At 37.3% G+C, this 16,935-nt stretch overlaps 1 long non-coding RNA gene across 1 annotated transcript; it reads right to left on the reverse strand.

Annotated features, from left to right (window-relative positions):
- Positions 1-10,178: 10,178 nt before the first annotated feature.
- LOC121899269 lies at positions 10,179-11,261 on the reverse strand. Its single transcript, XR_006096665.1, has 2 exons — positions 11,184-11,261; positions 10,179-10,935 (listed from the first exon to the last, which is right to left on the reverse strand). It is a non-coding gene; the product is annotated as an uncharacterized LOC121899269 (long non-coding RNA).
- Positions 11,262-16,935: the final 5,674 nt, after the last annotated feature.

Below are 16,935 nucleotides of genomic sequence, written 5' to 3' on the forward strand. Positions count from 1 at the left end.
AGGTTGATGGCTGGAACACTTGGTGGGCTACTTTAGAGGTGCACGTTTTTTAGGGAGTGATGTGTGTACCATTGTGACCATTTGTCTGGTGATAAGGCAGTCTAGAGAAGGATGCCCATGCCAGGAGGGAGGTCAAGGCACCAACTCATTCCTCTTCCTAGACACTTCCATTTATCAGGCCTGACTGCATGCATCACACACCCTCAAGGTAGGGCTGTGTACATGTGTGTGTGTGTGTGTGTGTGTGTGTTTGTGTGTTTGTGTGTACGTGTGAGAGGGCGAAAGATGAGTAGAATTATGTGCGTGAGAGAGAGACAGACAGAGACTCAAAGAAAAACTTTGCAGGTATATCTGGTAGATGTGGATTTTCCAAATGCAGTAAAATCCAGCCATTTCTAACTCTGAGCCAATCTAAAAACCTAACATTTATTTGCAATGCAATTTAACCAAGAGTGAAAGACTGTTACCATGACCTCAATTATCAATCTTTTAAAGCAATAAATCTTCATGTAGGGGTTGACCCCTTTTGTCAGTGATGGATTTCTGCCATTTGAAAGGGAAAAAATATTTTAAAAAAATATTCAAGGAAGGCCAGAGAATAGGATTCAATTCACAAAAAGCAGCCAGTCAGATATATTTTACTTGTTCCAAATACAAATGACAGTCTTGATAACTAAATATTTAAAAAATTCAGAATATTATTTTGGGTACCCGAGACTTTCAGGAAGTACAGCATTTCCGCACTCAACTCTTAAGAGTCACTTTACTCTGATGAGAGTCTGATTCTGATGACTGGGTTGATGTAAGAGCCATGTAATCAATGCAACAAACACATCAATCTCCACACTTTGTTTAACTTTGTTTTTCGCTGGATTGGTGCCGACAAAGAAGCATCACACCCTGATCTGACAGAGAGCTCCCTGTTGTGTAAACCTACTGTAGAATGCTGCAAAGTTCTCAACTTTGTCTATGTGCATGCTGTAGCTGTACACAAGACCATGAACTGAATTAAATTCTGGATGTGCCATCTACCCAATACTCAAACAGTTTTTTTTTTTTTTTCCTTGTTTACTCTTCACAATGTCCCTTTCAGGTGGCAACAGTCCACAGTACTCTAGCCCACAGTACATCTAAAATCTTGCCAAATTTTTTCCCACCTACTGTCCTGCCGACAATGTATAAATTTTAGATTAAGATTTTAGAGGGAAGTCAGAAAAATTTTTTCCTCTCTCATTAATTTTCTCACAACTCCTCAGATTTATCTGGTGGCCCTTTGGAGGGTCTCAATCTCTAGGTTGGGAACCACTGGACAAAACTACCTGACTGTAAAGTAAATAAATTAGCTCCTCGAGCAACAATAATTTGTAAAATGTTGCTTACACATTGTTGCGTCAGTATTAAGAATCTAACAATGTCATATATGATAATCAGTCACAGGGGACATTTTATTCCAGAACCAGAACTTTTACTTTATATACTTTAAGGTTATTTTGCTGATAATATTACTATTATTAGTGGTAAGTAGGATTTACTTCTTTTACTAAGTTGGATTTTGAATGCAGGACTTGTAATGGAGAATTTTTACATGATTGTATTGATGCTTTTAAAGAAAAGCATCTGCATACATATTCCACCACTGCCCCCTTAGCTGTTTACATTGTTAAATGTATGTTTTATGCCAAAGCTAGGGAAGGATGAGAGTGTAACCATTCAACTAAAAATGTGAACATGGCTGTTATGTAAATCTGTCAGTTTCTGTCATTTTATACTCATCGTCATGACAGGAATAACCTTTGTGTGTCTTGACAGGATGGCCGCCAAAAGGCAATCCATCCAAGTCTATTTGCCTCTTCTAGGGATTCGTGAACATACGAGAACAGATGACAGTATCATTCATTAAGCCATGTGTAAAAACTGTCAAACAATATCTATATACAAACATATATATTTTTCCCTGCATTTCTGTCCAGCTCTTACATGGATATTTAGATGAATGCTTTTTGATATACTTAACCAGTCATTCATAACACTCAAAAAAAAGAAATTAATTTTGTGAATTTATTAGTGTTTCATTCAGAGTCTTACGCAGTTGAAAAAGAAAACAATGTGATGAAATGACAGCTTCAAACTCTTCTGACTTGATCATTATAGCAAATAGATGAGGCTGTCATATAGAATTCCCAATGAGGAAGACTTTCACCACTGAAGTGGAGTCAAATCAGCTTGAAGATGAGAGTGTCACAGTGTGAACAATTAAATCCCGACATGTCTTCTGCACATTTAACTGTCATGGTTGTGAATGTACAATAGCAACAGTTGACATAAATAGACAAAGACGCACACGCACACACACACTCACACACTCACAGATCAGTGGGTGTAACACATAAGCAATTAAATCCTTGACATGGAACATCTTGAGATGTCTTTCACACATGCTTACAATCCAATAATTGAACTTGCAGTTTAAGTAGACATATCTGGAGACAGATCAGATCTTTTCTCTTGCAGCAGCTCTGTGTGTATGTGCCTGTGTTTTTTCTTTTTTTTTTCTTTTTTTTTTTTTAACATCAGTCGTGTATGCTGCATTGAGGCAGCCAGGCCTGAACCTGTGACAGCAACACAGTTGGTTGAGCACCTAGAGCTGCCAAGCTGTCAGTTTGATGTCTGAATTACAGTGCACACACATCTGCCCTCGTCAACCCGCAGTTAATCTCAACATCTGTACATGTAGCCATCCACAGCCGACTGGGTAGAAAGACATACGGTTTTTAAAATTACCATGGTGGACTCGGAATGTTTGAGATTTTTCTTTCCAAAGTAGGTAAAAAACAACATGTTGTAATATAACTAACACTAAAGCAGATGTTTAGTCATGCCAGCAGTGTGGCTCTATAGGGATCACTTTGGTCCAGTCTCAAATATCTCAACAACTATTGGAATAATTGCCATAAAATGTTTTTACAGATACCCTTGGTGACCTGAGGATGAATCCCTCTGACTGTGGTGATGCCCTGACTTTTCCTCTGGCACAACCAGCAGGTCAAAGTTTTCACTTGGTAAAATATTTCAACATCTTCTGGATGGATTGGCACAAAATTATGTACAGACATTCTTGGATCCCAGAAGATGAATCCTACTGACTTTGGTAAACCTCACTTTTCCATCATCACTATGAGGTTCACGCTTTAGCTGATATTTCCCATGACATTTGTGTTTGCACTAACTCCTGCCACTTAAATGGTAGACACAAGATTTCTCAATGACTTCAATGCCATGCCTCTCTAAATTGCACCTATATTACATCTGCATGTGCTTTTGGGTAGATTGAGAGCTCTTCTGTATAAGAGTCTCTTTTCAGGAGTAGCTCTGCTCTTGTGTCTGTATGATAAGGGCTTGGCTCCAATGACTGTTTCAATTCAAAATTCATAATTTGTAATGCCATTCACACATTATCCATTCAGCTCAGAGTGATCTGGATGAGAGAGGAGGCAGCACATCCAAAACGCTCTTGTGGTAATTCTAAAGAAACAGGTACATTAGTAAAAATAACCCTGAACAGGATAAGCAGTTGAGAGGATAGATGTAGTAGTAAAAGGGTAGATGGAAACAGAAGGTGATGATATGCAATAAAAGCCTCCAGCTGGAATCAAACAGAGGATGGTGCAGTTACATGTTTCTGGCCAACAAGGATGCCAACCACTTTAGCTTTCGATAAGGGCAAAATTACATCAGTCAATCCGTGAGTGCCTCTCTCATACGAGTAAAGACATACAGACAACCTCAAGTGATCATTACACACAGTATTAAAGTGTTGCTTCACTGTTACACACAAAAAAAGATATTTTGTGCAGATCATTTTAGTTTTACGCACCAGTATTTTTGAAAAATCCATCTTGACTGCCCTTGCTGTCAACAGATTTCATTGAAACTATTTTCAAAGTCTGTGGATTATCTAGAGTACAGAGAACATAGTTTCTGAAAAGACACACTACTGTTGAGGTTTTCAAATGTAATTTTTCAGTGCTTTGAGCAGCACAAATTAAATTCAGTTCTCCTCTATTGTATTGGGATTTTGGCACACGTTTCAGAGGCGAATATCTCAAAACCTTGGAACATAAAATCAAAATCTGACGGTATAGCTAGATATCACTAGGGACAAGTGGGGGAGATATATATATTTTCTGTGCAGTTTAAAGACACAAGTGTGTTGTAATTTACAGCAGACATATTTCACCATTTTACAGTCAGTCTTTTACTGTAGTTGATGGAGTGGATACCCAAACATTAACTTTAAAGCCATCCTTGGAAACATCACTTAGAATCTGCACCCAACTTAACTTTCCAAGGGGAATCAAGAGAAAACTGTTAGAAAGTCTGAAGGAAGTTTTTATCCACAAATGAAGCGTATGTGCCACTCATAATATGCAATACTGAGTGGCAAGTTAAGAAAGATAGTGTAGTAAAGTAATATTTTGGTATAACACATTCATATTTTTTAACATTTCAACAGTCATCTACGTTCAACCACTCTGAAATTTGTGGAAATTTGTGGCCTTTGTGTGAGTGCTTGTGTGTGTTCCAACGTGCCTAGTGGGACTCAGCATGTGTTAAGGAGAGGAAGTTGAACATAATGATTGTGTAATCCACACAGTTGCCATTACAAGGTTCCCAGCACAGATAAAACACACACATACACACACATACACACACACACAATCCACTTGGACTCCCACTGACTCCTCTGGGCTTGATCACCTGCACTACACAACATCCGATAACATTAACATGCACTCAGTATTCATTTCCCCCCAAGTGTGTGTGTGTGTGTGTGCCTGCCTTTCTCTTATCCTCTTTTCCCTTCCTGTTATTTTTTTCCCCTGTCCCTCAGTTATAGGGAGGACAAACATTCTGAGGGCAGAATTACCATGGAGATGCACTCAGCCTAGCCAAAGGCCCAACAGAGGTATTAGTCTGATAGGATCTGTGGTACTCCATCACACACCGTCAAATGCACACATATTGGCACTTGCATGTAGGCCTGCATGAACAAGCGTGCTCAAATGAACGCATGCGCGCACACACACACACACACACACACACACACACACACTTACCAATACACACAAATGCATGTTTACACACATACAATGACTGATTGTTCTTCTCTTATCTGATGTTTCAGCCAATGGTTTATTTCATTCCTTGGCCAGGGAATTGTCTCCAGAATGCTTGCAGTGAGAAAACTCATTCCGATGATCTGGGTCAGATAGAGGCACTTCCATCGGCCACAGACAATTCCGACTCAGAACGATGACAGAACTTTAAAGAGCAAGGGAGAGACTGCCTCAAGACAAGATGTACCACAGACTATAAAACAAGGGGAGTTGATATCCACCCAGTGGCCTGCCAGACAGATAAATACATTGCTCTGTGTGTGTCTCTGAAATGAATATTCACAATACAAACTCTTTACATTCTCAATTCCATCAAATGTGTAAAGCTATGTGCTTATACAGACTCATTTCTCCTTTTGTCACAGAGAGCTATAAATTGCTCTGTGCCTCTCGTAAATCCATGGAACACCACTTGGAGGGAAATGGTTTCTGTTTTCTCCGGTAGCACTTTGGCTTTGGGGAAATTGGTTTGCAAACAAAGGCATGCATCAAAAATATCTAGCTATTCCAAGTCTGAGGAATGGCTGTTTTTCTTTTTATCATATCCCTTGTGTCAGTAAGGAAACTTTGCCAAGTACAATACAAGAGAATACAATTCAAAATCAAATTACAGGTTTTATGTAGCCATGCATACAATGCATCACAAACAAATTAGCAAATCAATACACATTAGAACAATCGTCACTTTTATATTTTCAGTCATTTTCTAACACAATTTAGCATAAAAATTTTGGTACCCTACTTTGATACATCATGTTGATTGCAGTGAATTTATTTATCAAAAATACAGGAATGCCTTCACTTTGAATTTTGATGAAGCCATCTGCCAAACAATTTACATTACCAGTGTTTGTTACGCTGTGAGAAAGAGAGGAGGCTGAGCAAATATTTACAGCATCTGTTCTTTCCCTGGTACAGACGGACCGAGTGAACAACACAGGTGTATTGGGGACAAATTAGACTATTTAAATTTCCAATTTGTCTTAGCAAAAGATGTCACTCAAATCTTTCTCTCAGCAAGAGTTAGCATCCTAAGATTAGGCAGAATCTCACTGTAGTTACCTCTTGACCTCTTAAAGGTCACTAATCCTGATTCTCAAAGAAATCGAAGCATTTCAGGGAAACATAAATCAACAATTTCTCCACCTCTGCTCTCTACAAACATCCCATCAAGTTTTGCCAGACCCTGCTCTTCATATAAATTACACAGGATCTGTCCGGTGTCTGGCTGTAAATATCAGACATATGTGATGTTATCAGAGTGCCTCATATCAGCCTGCAAATCATTTGCAGTGTTGAGGAATGAATCTATAAAATCGTCACACTACAAAATAATCTGTGTTGACAATCAGTCCACGCCTCTGATCAAGATTTCCCCTCCAGCTGTCAGGATGAGCAAATCTGGTATAAACTGGCCCCATAATCATCCAGTGTGTCCTTTATTGATTTATCCATTACATCTATAGTATCATATCCACTTCAGTCAAAAAGGGGAGATATGAGATGACAAAGTAGATGGTGAAATAGATTGAGATACAGAATATAGATGCATCAAATTAGACAGGTGTCTTTTTAAATATTTTTTATGTTTGTATCCCATCAGTAGGCATCATAGAGACACCACAGATTAACAAAGACTGAGACCAGACCAATTATTTCAATCAATTCATCCGATTATGGAGGTCTAATCCTTTAATACCTTCCACCTTGAAGGTTTCCCTCTCACTTATTTATACCTCTCCTCTCTCTGTCACATCTTCTCATCCTGCCCTTTTTAATCAACTGGTTGATTGTGTTGATATAATAATAAACTAAATTCAAAGTCTGGATATTGTTGGAGTCAAAAATTGAACAAACTCTATATGGTTAACTGTAAATAAAATGTCTGACCATTTATATGCACATGCGTAAGAGCAGGGCAGACCAGGAGTGTGATCCACTTTAATTAATAGCTCTCTATCTTTGGAGGCTGGCCCAGTATGAGACAAACCCACATACTGCTCTCCTTGTCCCTGCTGTCGCTGTCAGGGAAGGAATCTGGAATCTAGCCATTGGCCATCTGACAAGAAGGGAGTGTGTTTATGCATGAATGTGTGTGTGTGTGTGTGTGTTCGCATGTGTGTGTGTGAGAGAGAAAGAGATGTAGAGCAACTCTATAGTAAGTAGACATTGTCATTATGCCAATTGTGGTGTTTTTCGGTATGTTATTTTTAATAAAATAAACCACCAATGCCATTATTCCAGATTGTTACTTGTCTTCTTTATGGTAACCATTAGAGGCATCACATTCACCTCACTAAGGCTAAAGCTTTAACACTAAAACTGCTCCACTACAGTATGACTTGGAATTGCAGAGACGAACTACTTTCACTTGTTTGTCTGGTGAAAAAGTTATAGTTATAGGTCTCAAATAAAACTGCTTTATTTTAAGCCATTTGGTGCTCCCTGTGGCAGAATCAAAAAAGGGCTGAAAAGCAACACTGCGCCAGTTTAAATAGGAATTGTCTAATTTTTCTACAAACAAAAACCATCTGAATAATTTTTAAGACAATCACAAAATATTTCTAAACATAGTGACATTAAGATTAGCATATGATTAAGGTTAGAGTCAAATTGGACTGTTCTTCAGAAATTCATTAGACAGTCAAAGGTACAATAGACAGTGACTGGGCTTATGGGTGGAAAGAGGAATGACTTGTGGTAAAGGTCATTGGCCAGATTCAGATTCAAGATGATGGGGCTCTGTTTTCACATGATACATGACTTAAACTGCATAGGCCACCAGCACACCCTGGGGATATAAATGAAAACCTCATGCCTTATACCATAGAAATATCTTGATTCTGATTTTCCAGTTGAAGCCAAATGTACTTGCATACTCTTACTCTCCACCAAATTATTTGAAATTATCTGCCTCTGTGTCTACTTTTGATTATCCTATTGTAGTAATTTTTATGCTCAGAGCATATTTTAGACCACCATGTCCAGTCACCATACAGACAATAAAGTATTATTCCTGTGTCAACATCGACAAAGTCACATCCTATAGACAGCTGACTTTATACAAAGTGCTAATTTGTTTATTGTAATGGTGAAACCTTTTAAATGTCAAGTGTGCAGAGACAGAGGCAGACAGAAAAGCTGTAGGAGGCCTGGGACAAAAGATAAAGATATAGACTGAAGGATTGTGTCAGGAATAGTCTGCATTAGGGTGATGGACTTTATGATGCTAAATAGAGTAGGGAGACTGTCAGTCTCCAGACAGGCTGCTTGATGGAAGTGACAATTGGGTTTTATTGTTGTCCTAAAAGAGAAGTTTTGCCTCTTAAATCATTCATCATGGAAGCTGTTTTAAAACTTTGGGGATAGCTGCCTGACTTTTGCTCTGGATTTGCTGTTAGTGTGAGGACAAACACAGTCCTACCAGATGATTTACATTGCCCAATGGTCTGAATACAGATTTCATGTTTTTGTGCAGTGCCTGTGTGTCTACAATTTCAAAGAGAACTATATTCAGACTTTTCTTTAACTCAACATTTATTGTATGTGCTGGATTATATTATGTACTTCAAGAGGGTTCTATTTTTCTTCAGTTCAACTCAAAAACCAAATAGCTTGTTTTTTTCATCACTAATAACTACTCTCTAGCCTACATTTTCTTTCTTGAGTGTACATCTCTTCATTTCTCATCTTCTTCAGGTTTATTTTTTCAAAGAGAGATTTCTCTAGGTTTAGATTTCCTGCATAGTCTTCAAATCCACTTTGACCTTACTTTGAAGACGAATTCACGCAAAATAATGAATAAATTTCTGGTTATCAAAAGCACAGTCCTCAGATAGACAGTTGTACTTAAGCTTTTAAGAATTTTGTTTTTCTAAGTCTCTTCTCTTGTGTTGAGTCAGGCCATCTTTCATTTTTTCTTTTCTTCCTTAAGGTCTGAAGATTGACTTTGCCAAGCTCTCACTGGAAGCACTGTAAAGAGGATATGATGCTCAGTGGGAGCTACAGATGAGTTCATAATAGTACAGCAAGAGGTTGTATAGAGTGTACTTACAATTGTTTGTGAAGATATACATTTCTGTTGGTAAAGGACCAGTGTATATAATTTAGTGACATCTAGCAGAACAGACTTAGCAGAAATGGAATATAATTCATAATACAATTCATAAGTATGTTTTAATTAGTGTATAATCACCTGAAAATAAGAATCATTGTGTTTCCATTACCTTAGAATGAGCCCTTTATATCTACATAGGGAGCGGGTCTCCTTCCATGGCCCTTGCCATGTTGCACCACCATGTTTCTACAGGGGAGGGTAAGGGGACAGGTATTCATTTGGTTGTAATGTGCAACCTCACTGCTAGATGCTACTAAATCTTACACACTGGTCCTTTAAATACTGAGACAAGTTGTTTTGACTCTCTTTCTCTTTGTTAAAAGAGATGTCTTTCTTAAAATCTAACATGTACATATGAATCAAGGCGGAATTAGTAAGGTTGTATAAATGGAAAGTTAATTTGGGGTTAAGCATCATTGACATGCATATGCATGCATCTGATTTTTGTCATTTCATTTCATTCATAGATGAACAAAATATGATTAATATTCATTCAATATTCAGAGGATATTTGGTATAAAGTCTACATACCAATAAACATTAAGTTTAACCAAGAAATACTTACTACTACTAATACTTACTTAATAATAGTAAAGTTTACTATCAAATTTCTGTTTTCATAAGTAAATTTATTCGTTCTACATCAGAAAATTTTACTCAGACTACGACTGCATATACTTGAAAATGCTTTAAAAAACAGTTTTTCTAACTGGCTGGACCTAGTTTTTATTTCTGCATTATGTGAGTAACATTTATATATTACTGATACTACCTTTTACAGCACTGGTTCTACTTTTAATTTGTGCAGTATTAATTTTTACTTTTTTTTCCCAACAAAACTGTTCTGATATAGGAATAGTACATGTGACATAACAGACACTTTATAAATAGCAACTTTTTATTAAAATGTTCTCCATTACTGGTGCAAGAGTTCTGAAACTGCTTACAGTGTTTGTAACATAATGAGTCAGTTGCGTTAACAGATAAGACACTGCACATTAATCAGCCTCTGTTGCCAACCAAATAAAATCAAGTGCCAAAATGACTTTTACAGTGATGTTTTCTCTTAAAAGCTCAGTCTATCAGAATGAATCAACATATTGTACAAAGGACAGTTCAATTCTGTAATGATCCCTTGTATCAGTTCTGAAATGTATTTACAATGATCAACTTCAATTCAGGTTGGATAAAACCTCCACTGTGTAAAAAAAAAGGGGTCCATATTGAGTTTTTCACCATGAAAGTCCTTGAGGTGTTGAGGGTACTGCTTCACACCAACTAACCTTTCACTAAATATCAGATCAGCGAGGCCCTAGTGCTTAGACACCCCCATTTGAAAAACACTAGCATAATAAAATATAAAAACATGTAGATGTTAAGGAAGATCCAAGACCAGTTTCAAATAGCTACCTACCATAGTTAATAAGTATTTACTTAGAGCTGTCAGTAAAACAAAATGGTTCAGATATATGAGCAGAAGGCAAGTGTTTACCACACCTCTACAATCATGAAGAACCTAGTTCACTCAGTAATGATGAACACGTCAGGATGAGTGGGGCCTTCTTGTGTTGTACTTCCATGGACAATGATCTTCATGACATGCTCATTGTAGTCCTCTTTGACACTTCCTTTGCCTACATCCTGTCAAACATATAAATTAGTGATAGGAGGTCAAATAAACAGTACAGTATGTAGTATGTTTACCTGAACATATGAATATAGGGTAATCATTGCTCTAAGGTAGTTATCGAAGATAACTGCATTGCTCACCTCTATTTGAGATAAATTTCACCAAACAAACATTACACGGCAAACTATTTTGCAATTTAAAAAAAATCGCACACTGAAACTGCCATAGCAATGTTGTGTTACGTTATCTTTACTGTTACCTGTATATTGTCTTGTTGCTCTTGCACCTGGAAAACGGGGAGGGCTCCTTTATGTCTGCACTCTGCCGAGACTCCTTGTTAAGGGCGAAAGGAGACAATACGATCAAACAGCTAATCAAAAGTTACAAAAATAGAAAAAACAAAAAAAAAATGTAAGGGAAAAGCAGAAATAGTGAAAAAAAGAATAATATGTTATCTGTAACTTACTGTAACATTATACCAGCAGAGCCAATTGCAATGTCTGTGAGGTCAATTAAAAAGTGACAGAAAGCCACTAGCACTGGCTACAATTCTGACATTTTCTTTCATAAAAGATGCATGTAACATGCAAATTTGTATGAATTTATATTTGAAAATCGTCTAAAGTGTGCTTTAAGGTAGAAGTTTAATTAACATTATTGCAGGATCCACTGTTCTGTGAACAATTTAAAGCAGGCTTTGGCATTTTCATTAGTAGTAACAAGAATACTGTCCCAGATGTGAGATATTTATGGGATGCAGTTAAAGGTTTTATCCACAATAAAAAAAATAGCATTCGCCTTAGCATGTAACAAAGCCCATCTTCAAGAATTATCAAGGCTCGAGAATGGGTAATTATCATTAATAACTGAACAACAAAATAATTATGACCTAGAGAGGGGAAAAGAGTTAGGGAAAGTTAAGGCTGATTTGAATTCTCTACTCATCCAAAAAGTGGAGTTTTTGGTTCACAGAGCAAGACAAATCGAATACTTGAATGGAAACCATCCAAGTTTTGTCTTGTCTTGGAAAATCCATATTAATGATCAGAAAGCAGATATTGTCTCTATTAAAAACAAAGAGGATATTGTGGTATATAATCCTACTTTAATCAATAAAGAATTTCAACTATTTTCTCAACAACTATATTCTTCTGAAGCACATTTCACAAAAGCTGATTTAGACTCCTTCTTTGATGACTTGAATTTACCTAAATTATCAGAACAACAAATAACATTAATATAGTTGCAAGCGGCAATGCCGGAGTTCAAAGCTTTTTGTGGTCAACAGAAGAAAGCAGCTCAATCTTCCAAAACTAAAAGCTGCAAGCAAAAATGGTCAGTTTTCAGGCTTCACAAAGGTGAGCTAAGTCACTTCATCTAGTTTAATTCTGTTTAAAGAAGGAGTGAAACCAATCGCGCACTTGTTTCATCATCACTCAAAGTTCTGCCATTCCTCCCCACTTCATCCGATTTGAACAAAACTTGGTGTATATGCGTAGGATATAGCAAGGGATGTCTCCTGTGAGTTTAATCAAGATTACTCAAAGGCATCTTGAGTTATGAGTAAATATGAGATAGACCACGCCCACTTGCATCAATCAATATGGCGCTTCAGATTTTGGTTAATACTTGCCCCTAGAGCATGCACACCAATGTTGGTGGAATTCTGTCCACCAGTTTTTCAGATACACATTTTTGGTGCCCCCTATGGGTCGGGCTCAAAATGCTTTAATAGACCTGTTCCAAATCACAGACTGAAGGTATGTACCAAAATGTATTATTATAGTATTACAATATTTGCTAAGCCCCGACTTTTTCTAAGATATTTTGGTTGATGGCAGCCATGTTTTTCGACCGATCTTGCTCATTTATAGTAGAAATCAGTCCCGCAAGGCTGTATATCAAATTTGGTGTTGATGGAGTCAAAATTCAAAAAGTTTTATTCATTTCACTGTTTTTCAGTTTATGCAAATTAACAAAAAATCCATCTTGGAGGACTTTTATGGTCCAAGAGTCTTTTTTGTAGAGCACATTGAGCTGGACTTGAATGTCCAGTTTTCAAATCTATCGGACTTATGGTGTGAGGGGCATGGCCTTTCTAAAATTGAATTTTTTAGGCCTTAATTATAGGGCCACCATCTGACTGATCATAGAGCTCTTAGAGTAGTCCCATGGTTTAAGTACATTTTACTTGCTTTTTCAGGTTGTACAATATAAATATAAGGTTAGCAAAACGGCTGTAAATATTACTGGGTATTGTTGATAAAATTTATGTATACATTTTAGGATACATGATTATAATCAACAGGTAACACACTAAATATAAGGTGACAGTTTCGAGTAGAACATTAAAAATGTATTATTATTGTTAATTGTAAATTTAAACAAATAGTCTCAGTAATATTTACAGGGCCAAAAAATAATTTTTATCAATGCATGAATAAAGGTGATTAAACATACAATTTGTAATTTCTGCTGCTAGGGGTCTCTCAATCAAAACATTCACAAAAGATGTTTGATGATGTTATGAAGTAGTGTGGGATCATGGGAGTTGTTGTCTTCATTGTTAAACAACCAGCTACTCAGGGTTAGGATTACTCATTCAGGATGTTTTTACTGGGAGCCGAATTATCCGCAGAGGTCTCCTCCTCCAAACAAACAAACAGACCTGGTGATTAAACAGGTAAAAACACTGAATAAAACAGTTTCATGTAAAAAAAATCAGTGTTTCTCCGAGGCTATTTGGCAGGCACAGGACGTCCAGTGGGGCTGCAAACCAAGCTGCTGCTAATGTTTGCTCAGCTTTTTTCTCTGATAACTTAAGATCCAGACGTCCTATGACTAAAATCCTTCATCTGGTTAAAAGATATAGTTAAAAACGACCAAGATCTAAAAAGTTTATTGTAAAAATGTGGCTTAAAACTGAATAAAAGTCAATTTATGATATGATTTTCTGGCAAACAACCACAACACAGACGTATATTGCGTATATTCTTTGGTAGACGCCATTATGGCAAACAGCCACAATGCTGACATATTATTTTGTATGAATATACTCTTTGGTAGACACTATTGTTGCAGACAATGACGACACATGCATGTTGTGCGCATATACTCTTTGGTAGAGGGGGTATGACGCTATTGACAGGTAACCAAATGATACCTTGATTAAAATTATGGATTTCTTTAGGTTTGAAAATGTTGGAACATATGAGATAATCTAAGCACACAACTCAACAAAATATATAACGTAGGTCTAGTTGTTTTTAGACATTTTAATGCAGAATAGTTACATATAGCTTTAATTTAGAATTATCTTGGTGTAGACATAAATTGATGCATTTAATCTTTGAGTGCTGTACAACTGCAGTCAGAGAAAACTGAAACCATGACAGCCCTTATATGAAAATCAGTTACATTTTTAATGTGATCCAACATGCCTAGGTGGTGGGACTACATTGTTGAAAAGCTGGCATCTGGTAAAATAAATTATAGTCTAACTGGGCTTGTGATATACACTTACAAATTCATTTCAAAAAGCAATTTTTTTTCTTGTCTGAATTGGCTTGTGTGCATGTGTGTGGATCTAGCAATGGGAAACCATATGTCAAGCTGTTCAATTTTAAGGGACAATATATTGTATGGTACATTTTATTTGACATTTTATTTCCACATCTGTCGCGTTCTGTGGAACCAAATGAATAACAAACACAAATAGAGGAGAAGCAATACAAAGCACTGAACAGTATCCAGTGGAAAAACACATCACATTATGTGAGCACACTAAGCTCTTAAGAACAGTCTCTTTCCAAGTTCAGTGACAGATGATGCAGCTACAGATTTAATCAAGAGTTCAATATAAAGGTTTGGGGAGATCATACGAAGGAATGATCTAAACAAAAAGGTGATGTAAAATAATCACTTTTTAATGCATGAAGAATAGATGAATGCATATAGTGCAACACACATGAGAAGAGAAGTTACAAACTGATCAGTGATGACTTCAGCAAACTCTATGCTGAAAAGCTAAATGCTAATAAGCATGCTTGCTTGAGTTTGCATGTGTGCTTGGCCAAATTACTATTCAATTATTGTAATCTGAATATGAATGACTCCTCTGTCCATTCAGGTTGTGTCTGCTTCCTGCACACATAGTACAGAAAGACAATTCCGGGAGGGCGGCCAAAGCAGTTTGCTTTGAGGCTTGAATCTTTTCCAGTGATCTGGATTATTTGATATAGACATAACTTTGTGGTGACTTGAATTAGCATTTCTGTGTATATTGCTTCTCTATATTTATAGTGTATTGTGTATGTGTGCACGTGTTTTATAGACTACTGTCCAGTGCATATGTGTGCGTGTGTGTGTGTGTGTGTGTGTGTCTGCGTGTGTGTGTGTCTGCGTGTGTGTGTGTATGTGTGCCACCTGGCACAGTAGTCACTGTTAGCACAGCTGTCCAATCCAAAGAGGCACAGGAGGCAGGACACAGGTGTCACATCCACAGCAAACCACATCCATAATTATCGGACTGTGTTTACCTCATTGCCAGTGTGTATCATGTGTCTGTCTGTCGACCTGTCTGTCAGTCTGTATTATTTTGTGCCAGTCTCTATATTTCAAAGAAACAGTGAGCTGAAGTTGAATCCATTTAAGCAGATAGAAAAACAAACAGCATGAGAAAGAGTACAGAAAAGACAGGACATAGACCAGAGTAATGCTAAGAAACACAACATCAAAGAAAAGCAGAAGCAGAAAAAAAACAAAAAAACTGAACAAAACAAACAAAAAAAAAACTTGCCTTGATGAGTGGGGACACTTGTGGCTAGCGGAAAAAAGTAATATCATAGTTACCCTGGAGTCAATATGATTACTGCCCCCTTGAGGAGCGGAGGTCCCATCCCAATGGCATGATTATGACTTCAGGGGCTATTAGTGTCCCTTCACAGTCATACTGTAGCCACTAATGCCCGGGACGTGTATTACTGCTGCTTCAGACTCTGACTTTACCTCCAGAGGGTAATTAGAAACTAAGGTTTGTCATAGGACAGCCCATGGGGCAGATAGTGTTCCACAGTGTTATCATTATTATAGACTTTGAGAGTCTTTGTGATGTTTATGAACATCTGTCCCCAGAGGCCTTTGATGAGGTATTTGATGACCATAAAGGTCATAATGCACCAATGTAATAAAAATCCTTTATTCCTAGAGAGTTGGCGTGGTTATGTAAAATATGTCATCATGATGTTATAAATGTGTTTTGTTCATTTTTACCTCTTTTCACCTAGAATAAGTTGAAAAGTCTTTTTTCACACATTTTAAATTGGGTAGGAGCCAATTATATCAAGCTCTCCTGTTAAAGGATGCTCAGCAGCATCCAAGATCAGTTAGAGATCACATAATAGGTAAAGGTGCTGTTGTTGGGGCAACTATGCTATTTATTGATGTGCCTCATTCATTATTTGTGGTTTATGTCAAATCACCAAATTACTGGAAATTTGCACATCATGTAACTTGCATTATATCCCCCAAAAAATGTCCATAGTTTTTTTAAAATGGGATATAGTCCAAACGTGGTATTTTTGAGGTGTTCACAGTTACATATACCTATACATACACTTTTTTTTTCATTTTAAGCGTTCATTTCATCACAGAAATCCTCGACTCACTTTGCCATTTTCAAGCACTTTCATTCACTGCACATTTGCCATTGTGAGTTACCAAAGACTTACCTTGAATCCATTTTTACACATCCATTAAACCTTGAGTGCCCTTCTACCTTCGGTACATTGAGTCTGGTAGATTTACTTTGGCAGGTATTCAGTGACCTCATCATGACCGCAGACACTCAGACGTTTCCCTCTCCACTCGCAATGGGCAGTTATCTCTTTTCTCTCTTCTCATTGTGGAATGTTCCGATGCTCAATTCACCTCTCCTCACCAACAGATGTCACAGCGGAATGAACTGCAGGGAATTGAGTCCAGAGATTGGCAAGACAGTGATGGAGGCGCCG

The sequence above is a fragment of the Thunnus maccoyii genome, chromosome 6, assembly GCF_910596095.1.
Source record: "Thunnus maccoyii chromosome 6, fThuMac1.1, whole genome shotgun sequence".
NCBI classification, from domain to species: domain Eukaryota; kingdom Metazoa; phylum Chordata; class Actinopteri; order Scombriformes; family Scombridae; genus Thunnus; species Thunnus maccoyii.